The sequence below is a fragment of the Coenobita brevimanus genome, chromosome 58 (genome assembly GCF_032717465.1).
Source record: "Coenobita brevimanus isolate Jiangsu-jjx chromosome 58, ASM3271746v2, whole genome shotgun sequence".
NCBI classification, from domain to species: domain Eukaryota; kingdom Metazoa; phylum Arthropoda; class Malacostraca; order Decapoda; family Coenobitidae; genus Coenobita; species Coenobita brevimanus.
Window position 1 is genome coordinate 13,542,619 of NC_137011.1, and position 8,075 is coordinate 13,550,693.

Consider the following 8,075-nt stretch of genomic DNA (forward strand, 5'->3'; position numbering starts at 1 on the left):
ATATCTTGATGAGAAAAGAATAGATAATTTGTCTGAAGCTGCAGTTTTAGCTGATGAATATGTTCTCACTCACAAGAGATAATGTAGAGAAAAAGGGAAAGCTGAGAGTAAGTACGTTGCCTCTACTCAGAGTACAGGTAACAGGAAAGAGAATAAAGATAATGTTTCTCAGGAAGTAAATACCAGCTCCACCTCTAGATTTCAGAAAAGTAAATGTACTTATTGTAGTAAGCTTGGTCATACTATGGAGAAATGTTTCAGGAGACAGCATGATGTGAACAAAAAGGAGTCTTTTAATATTCAGTCAATTGGTCTAGTGTCCACCCTTGAGAGTTCCTAGAATTCTTTAACTGAGTTAACTGAACCTACTTTGAGGGGTAAATTAGATTCTCATGATGAAGCTCCTCTTTTGAGCAGTAACGTGGGTGACACTCTCAAGAGTTCATGTGCTAATTTCCTGTCTGATGGTTTTGTCAGTCCTCTGGACAATAATGACAGGAAATCAGTTAAAATATATCGTGATACAGGTGCTTGCCAATCCCTTATGCTGACCAGTGTTCTACGCTCTAATATTATTTCCTCTGATGAAACTGTAATCTTACAAGGTGTAGGGAATAATTACTTCTCTGTCCCTCTGTGCAGAGTGAATTTAGAGTCTGGTTTTGTTAATGGTTCCGTTATGGTTGGGTTGGTTGAGACACTCCCAATGTCAGGTGTAACTTTCTTACTTGGAAATGATATTGGTGGAAGTCAAGTGTGTCCAGCTCCTCAGTTGTCTAGTGAACCAGTGACTGCGACCCAGGATTGTGATATCCCTGATGTGTTCTCTGCATGTGCTGTCACTAGGGCTAAGTCTAAAGTTACTGGTGACTTAGAGGATAATGGTGATGATGATGTTATCCTAGCTGACATTTTTCTTGCTAATTTGGACCACTCACCAGAGGAGGCAGTACCCTGTAGTGTTGATAATTTGTCTCGTCAAGAGTTGGTTGAGTGCAGGTTGCTGACCCTGAGTTGAAAGGTCTGGCTAACTCTGCTTGCAGTGAGGAAGAGTCAGCTGGTGCTTCTGCTTGTTGTTATATAAAGTCAGGAGTACTTATGAGGAAGTGGAGACCCCCAACAGCATCAGCCGACTGTGAATGGGAGGTTGTACATCAAGTTGTTATCCCTCGTGTTTGTAGGCAGGATATCATTAGAATGGCTCATGATTCCAGTCTGGCAGGACACCTTGGAGTGAGGAAGACTGTGGCACGCATTTTGAAACACTTCTACTGGCCAGGTATCTTCAGAGATGTTTCCTGGTATTGTAAGTCTTGTCACACCTGTCAAGTTGTGGGGAAGTGTAATCAGACTGAAAAGGTTGCACCTCTAGTTCCCATTCCTCCTTTTGAGGCGCCTTTCACCCGTGTGTTGGTGGATATTGTGGGCCCTCTTCCTAAGACTTCTTCAGGATTTTCTTATGTGTTGACCCTGATTGATATGGCTACTCGTTATCCTGAAGCCATTCCACTTAGAAATATCTCAACAAAGAACGTGGTTAAGGAAATGCTAGGGTTCTTCACAAAGTTTGGTCTGCCCAAGGAGGTACAGTCAGACTGGGGAAGTAATTTCATGTCAAATGTTTTCAAGCAGTCTCTGAAAGAGTTGGGCATCACCCAGATCACGTCTTCAGCTTACCATCCCCAGACCCAAGGAGTGTTGGAGAGATATCATCAAACACTCAAATCGATGCTCAAGAAATACTGTTTGGAACATCAGAAAGACTGGGATAAAGGTCTTCCATTCGTTGTATTTGCTGCAAGAGAATCTCCAAATGAATCACTGTGCTTCTCATCCTTTGAACTACTGTTTGGCCATGAAGTAAGAGGACCCCTTAAGCTACTCAAGGAATTCTGGCTGTCGGAGGAAGATGACGTCAACCTGCTGGAGTATGTGATGAAGTTCAAAGAACGGCTGTCCACTGCTTTACAGCTGGCGAGAGAGAATTTAGGAGCTGCTCAGGAGAAGATGAAGACTTGGTATGATAAGAAGTCCAGGTTACGCCACTTTCAACCAGGAGATCAGGTTTTGATTCTGCTACCAGTGCATGGGCAACCTCTTCAAGCCAAGTTTAGTGGTCCTTATTTCGTGGAGAAGAAACTCAGTGACGTCAACTATGTCATCGCCACACCAGATCATAGAAAGAACAAGCAACTTTGTCACATCAACATGCTAAAGTTATATCACAGGCGGGACGAAAATAACCCAGTCTGCACTGTAGCTGTTCCACCCGAGTCTGCAAGTGAAGTTCTCCCATGCAGTATGAGCCTGAGTGATAGTTTGGGGAAGAATCCTGATATCATGAATGATCTCCAGACTAAGCTTTCTCATCTAGCTCCCGAGGATAGGCAGGAGTTTTCGGCATTACTGCAAGAGTACCTGCAAGTGTTCCGTGCCACTCCAGGAAGAACCACTGTGTTGATGCATGATGTCAATGTAGGAGATGCAAAGCCAATTAAACTGCCTCCTTACCGTGTGAACCCAGTGAAAGTTCCTCTCATCCAGAAGGAGCTTGGCTACCTGTTGGACCACAAGATGATTGAACCCTGTCAGAGCGAGTGGAGTTCTCCTGTCACTCTAGTCCCTAAGTCAGGTGGGTCACAGCGGCTTTGCATCGACTACAGACGTGTTAATCAGTTAACCAAAACAGATATTTACCCTCTCCCTCGCGTGGAAGATTGCATAGACAAGATCGGAAAGGCTAGGTACATAAGTAAGTTTGATTTGTTAAAGGGATTCTGGCAAGTACCTATGACTGAACGTGCTATGGAGGTCTCATGTTTTGTAACACTAGGAAAGACTTTTGCATGTTCTGTAATGCCATATGGTATGAAGAATGCACCAGCCACTTTTCAGAAGCTCATGAATGTTGTAATAGAGGGTTTGGCAGGGTGTGTTGTTTATATTGATGATGCATTAATCTTCAGTGACAACTGGAAAGATCACCTATGCCATGTCAGTAAATTTCTTGAGCGTTTGGTTCAGGCTAATCTTGTAGCTAATTTATCAAAGTGTGAGTTTGGTCAAGCTAAAGTTCAGTACCTTGGGTACGTAATTGGTGATGGACACTTTGCACCACCAGCAGCTAAGGTTCAGGTTATAAGTGATCTTCCCAGACCTAAAAGTAGGAAAGAGCTACAAAGATTTTTGGGAATGGTAGGTTATTACAGGAGATCTGTTCTTAAATTTTCAATTCTTGTATCACCACTTACAGACCTACTGAAATGGGGAGTTAAATTTGTCTGGACCGATAACTGTGAATCCTCTTTCAGTAAACTTAAAGCTATCCTATTAAGTCAGCCAGTGCTCGCTACTCCAAATTTTGCTAAGCCTTTTAAGATGGCTGTTGACCCAAGTGATACAGGAGCTGGGGCTGTTTTGCTACAAGAGGATGATCAGGGTATTGAACACCCTGTATTTTATTACAGTAAGAAGTTCACTCCACCTCAAAAGAACTACTCCACTATTGAGAAAGAGCTTTTGGCCTTGATTTTGGGTTTACAGCATTTTTCATTTTATTTGTGTTCTGGTTTTGACCCCATAGTCATTTATACTGATCATAACCCACTGAAATTCCTTAGTAAGTTTAAAGATAAAAATCAGAGATTGACAAGATGGAGTCTACTTCTTCAGGTGTATTCATTAGACATACAACATGTCAAGGGGAAAGAAAATGTTATTGCAGATTGCTTATCTAGACTTTAGACAGATTGTTTTAGAGTAGCAAGAAATTTCCTTTGTAAATTTCTTTTTTTTTTTTTTGTGGGGAGGTGTTACATAGCCTATGATTTCATCATCCTTTGTATAATTCTAACGTACAGTATGCTGCATGTTTGATCACGATTCGCCTCGTGGCTTCCATAGTAACCAAGCTTCCGTGTTCTACCTCACTCCCCCCTTCTCCTCCCTTATAGTAGAGTAAGTCGATCTTTCTGTTGTTCATAGCAGGATTGTCAACTCTTTGTCCCCTATGGCTTCATTTGCGCGTCCTTCTTACAAGTTGTATCAAGCTCTGCCGGCCCGTATATTATGAGCTCAGTCTCTGCATTAATTGCCACTTAGATCTACTCCTCATTTTGTTCACATCTCTGTCCTCCCCTGTACAGTTGTTATTGTTTTTGTGAGTGCTCAGGAAGTCTCCAACCATCTAGCTGCTGTGTAATTTGAGTATAAGTGTTATTACATTTTTTCTTGTACTGTATAGCATAAGGTGTTAATTCGTAGGCCTGGTAAGGTTTTTGTGATTAATGTAAAGTTTTACTGTCAGCCAGTAGTAATTATATTTTGTATCTGTAATAATATATCTTGCATTCACTGAGCATTATCCGGTTTTCTCATTTTATCAGGGCTGACTTAGATAAATTTACTCTTGCTAATTTCGTGTTAATAGAGGCTATTGCAGTTAACCATATATTTAACCTGTTTTTGCCATTACATTATCCTTATGAGTCCTGAATGTTTAGTTGTTAGTTTGTGCATTAAACTTTAAATTGTAATTTTACCTAACTCTTTTGTTTTGAACCTGGAACTTTGCCGGACAGTAGTGATTTTGGTGTTCTCACTTGAAGTGTTCATTATCTATCTTTGTTCCGTAACAATATATATATATTAGGGTGGTCCTTAGGTATAAAGTGAAAACTGAATAATGGGAAATCTTCACGGACACCCCCTAGTGTTATGCCACTGATATAAAAACAACGCATTTAAATATTTTTTTTGCAGATTGCTCAAAAAATTCCCGTGTCTCAACGGCCCTGAAGTTACTCCCTATATAGGAGAATGGGACCATATTCCTGGAAGCCTCTCATCGATCCGCAAGAGTGCATGATCATGGCGGGAAAAGCGGGAAAGCAACGGTGGCACCTGGACGGGTGGGGGTAGGGTGTGGGGGATGGGAACTTGGCAGTCAGTAATGTGTCATTCCCCCTTTTACTAGATTAACGAACAGTAGTTTCGTGAATTACGAAGGTAATAACATAGTCTTCCATCTGAGAAGTCTTTCCAGGTGGTGAGTCAATCTCGAGGTTTGATTGCAATGGCTACACGTGGCAAACAGCCTTCTTTCTAAGAGGATAACGACCGTGACAAATGTAAGGAAGAGAAGGAAACCAAGTAGAAGACCGAGATCTGGTTGGATGGGCAACCCCTCACCCAGCTCGCAGGGGGTAAGTTGCCATCTAACGGTGAAGACCTCCAGCGGCTGTTCCATTTTCCGTGGAAAGAAAAGAGGATCCTACCGGATGCTGCAGTGATCGTGGACTCTGAGGTCATTGGAGTCTGGTATTGTGCCAAACTTCCAGTGACACAGCAAGCACAGGATCCCAAAAGAGGAAAATCTGTATGAGGAATGGTGTTCCTTGAGCAACAGGAAGGACAGGAAGACAGAGGTGGAAGAAGGGAAGTGAGCTAACTTCAGACTGAAGCTGAAGAACCTCTTCGACTTGATGCACATGGATGCCACGAAGCTGCTAAAGGAATGAAGAGTACAAGGCGTTTCTGAAGGCTCAACAGGAGGAAGGCCACCAAGGCATCATGCTCGGTATTGGCTGGAAGCTGTCCGATGCTGAAGTGAAGAAGCATGAGAGAGAGAAGGCTTCCCAAGTTCGGGAACTACGAGAGCAGCAGCGTTCTGTTGAGCTGGAGGACTCTGAAGAAGGCAAACAAAACAAACACCCTGTTTCCGGACCATGCACGTCATCTACCACATTCTCACCCAAACGACAACGATCCTGATCTCGTGCACCTGTCATCACCCTGGAGTTGCCTAATGCTCTGGACCAGACTAAGACCAGCAACCACAATGCTGTCCACATCTTGGCTGCTGCAGCATCTGTGTATGGCAAGGATCCTTCATTTATAGCTTTGAACTGGCAGAGCATCCATGGGAGGCAAATCAAGGCCCATGGCAAACAGGCAGTAGATCTGTGCTCATCCATCAATCCTGGTGCTCCCCCCACTATTCACTGGGATAATATGTTGGTTACTGATGAATCTGGCCGAAAAATGTTGGGATATTTACCCATCCTGGTGTCTGGAGAGGGAATTGCGAAGCTATTGAGCATCTCAAAACTGCGATCAGGAACAAGAGCTGCCATGGTGGAGGTGATCCTTGCTACCCTGCAAGAATGGGACCTGGTAGATTCGATAACAAACATGACCTTTGACACAACTGTTAGCAACACCGGAATTCGCTCTGGGGCCTGCACTCGCCTGAAGGAAGCACATCAGTGAGATCTGCATCCAGAAAGTCTTCACAGCTTGCACTCCCTTAATCGCATTAGGGCCAGACATCCTCCTCTTCAAGCTTTTCAAGCAGGAGTAGACCTTCATTGTAGCTGATCATTTGAAGCTGTTCTCCAACCTTCCTGTCTATTGCAAAGAGGTCATTACCTTCTGCCAACTTCAACTCACCACCCAACAGCTGGGAGTTGTTCGAGCTCACAGTGATCATCCTTAGTGGAGTTCCTCCTCCTGGCTACCACATTCAACTGCCTGGCACCTACCACTTTGTCCATTGGATGGCCAAAATCATTTACTCAGTCAAGATTTACCTCTTTCACAGGCAGTTCAAGCTCACTGCGCAAGAGCTTGCCACACTTGAGTGGTTTGTCATATTTGCTTTCATGATTTACGTCCTATGCTGGTTCACAGAAGCAGTTGCCACATCTTCTCAGAATGAACTCAGGTTTCTTCAAGATATCCTGGACTATGGTGACTTGGACTTCTCATCCACTGCTGTGAAGGCCTTCAGTCCTCATCTCTGGTACCTCTCTGAGGAGCTGGTTGGCCTGGCATTCTTTGACGATTCCCTCAACTTGGAAATGAAAAGGGCCATGGGCACAGCTCTGGAGAACAAGGAGGGCGATGAGCTGAGAAGAGGACTCTGGATCTGTATGTGGCTGTCATTTGAGTGAAGAATCTCCCTGATTTCGTAACGAGCACCACTCGCTGCCTTCAGATATTCCTTGGCTCCTCCAGTGGGTTCCTGGATGTCGACCCATCCACGTGGGTTGAACGAGATGACTACAAGAAAGCCATGCAGTGCATCAAGTCACTGAAAGTCACAAGCAATTTTGGTGAGCAAAGATTTGCTCTTCCTGTCATTACCAAAGATGAGGAGCAGCAGCAATTCCTGTTCCAGGTCACAGAGGCTCATTCCGAGACATTCAAAAGGCAACCATGACCTCTCAAACTAGGCAACAATGAGTGGGGGATTGGTTCCCATGACATCCCCCCAACAAGAGTCAAGTACTTGCACTGTAAGGGGATCTAGGTGCACCGGCGGGGTATTCAGCCTAGATGGCACAGAATGTGAACTTCTGGGTCTTTGGGGCACCAGTAAATACTACAGTATAAGACTGAAATTTTTTGCATGGAGGGTTTTTGTGCCAAGAGGTACAAAAATGCTGGGTGGCCCATAAAAAATCTACAGTCTCAAAAATAAGGACCACCCCTACATATATATATATATATATATATATATGTGTAAACTTCTGCTTGCCTGCAAAAATTTGCTTGAATAACTAATAGCCTCTCCGCCACAAAATGTTTGCAGCATTGTCTTTGTTTCCATACAGTGATTCAGCTCACAATGACCAAATCTCACCTAAAGGTCGAGAAATCATTTTCGCATATTTTTGTGTGTTGCGATTTCCGAGAAGTTTGTGCCTTCCCACTGCACGCAATTGCCAAAAAATTTTGTTTGGTATTATTCAGACATTCCTGGACTTATTCCTACCAAATGCAAAAAGAATTAGGTTGGTTTCTATTACTATTCTTTTGAAAGAAAGAAACAAACGCAAAGACAGACATTTTCGCGTGTCGCTATTCAAGACATTCACACCGTAGCGTCACACGCGGTAGCAAAAAAAAAAAAAAAAGAATGGTATTTTATTATACTCCCTGGCTTCCCCGACCTACTGTAATATAAGGTCGATATCTATTATCGTCCTCTTGAAACAAACTAGCAGACGCACCAACAATCGTATACATACACAGCATAATTCTGTTTTTTACTTCAACGAGACGTACCCTTG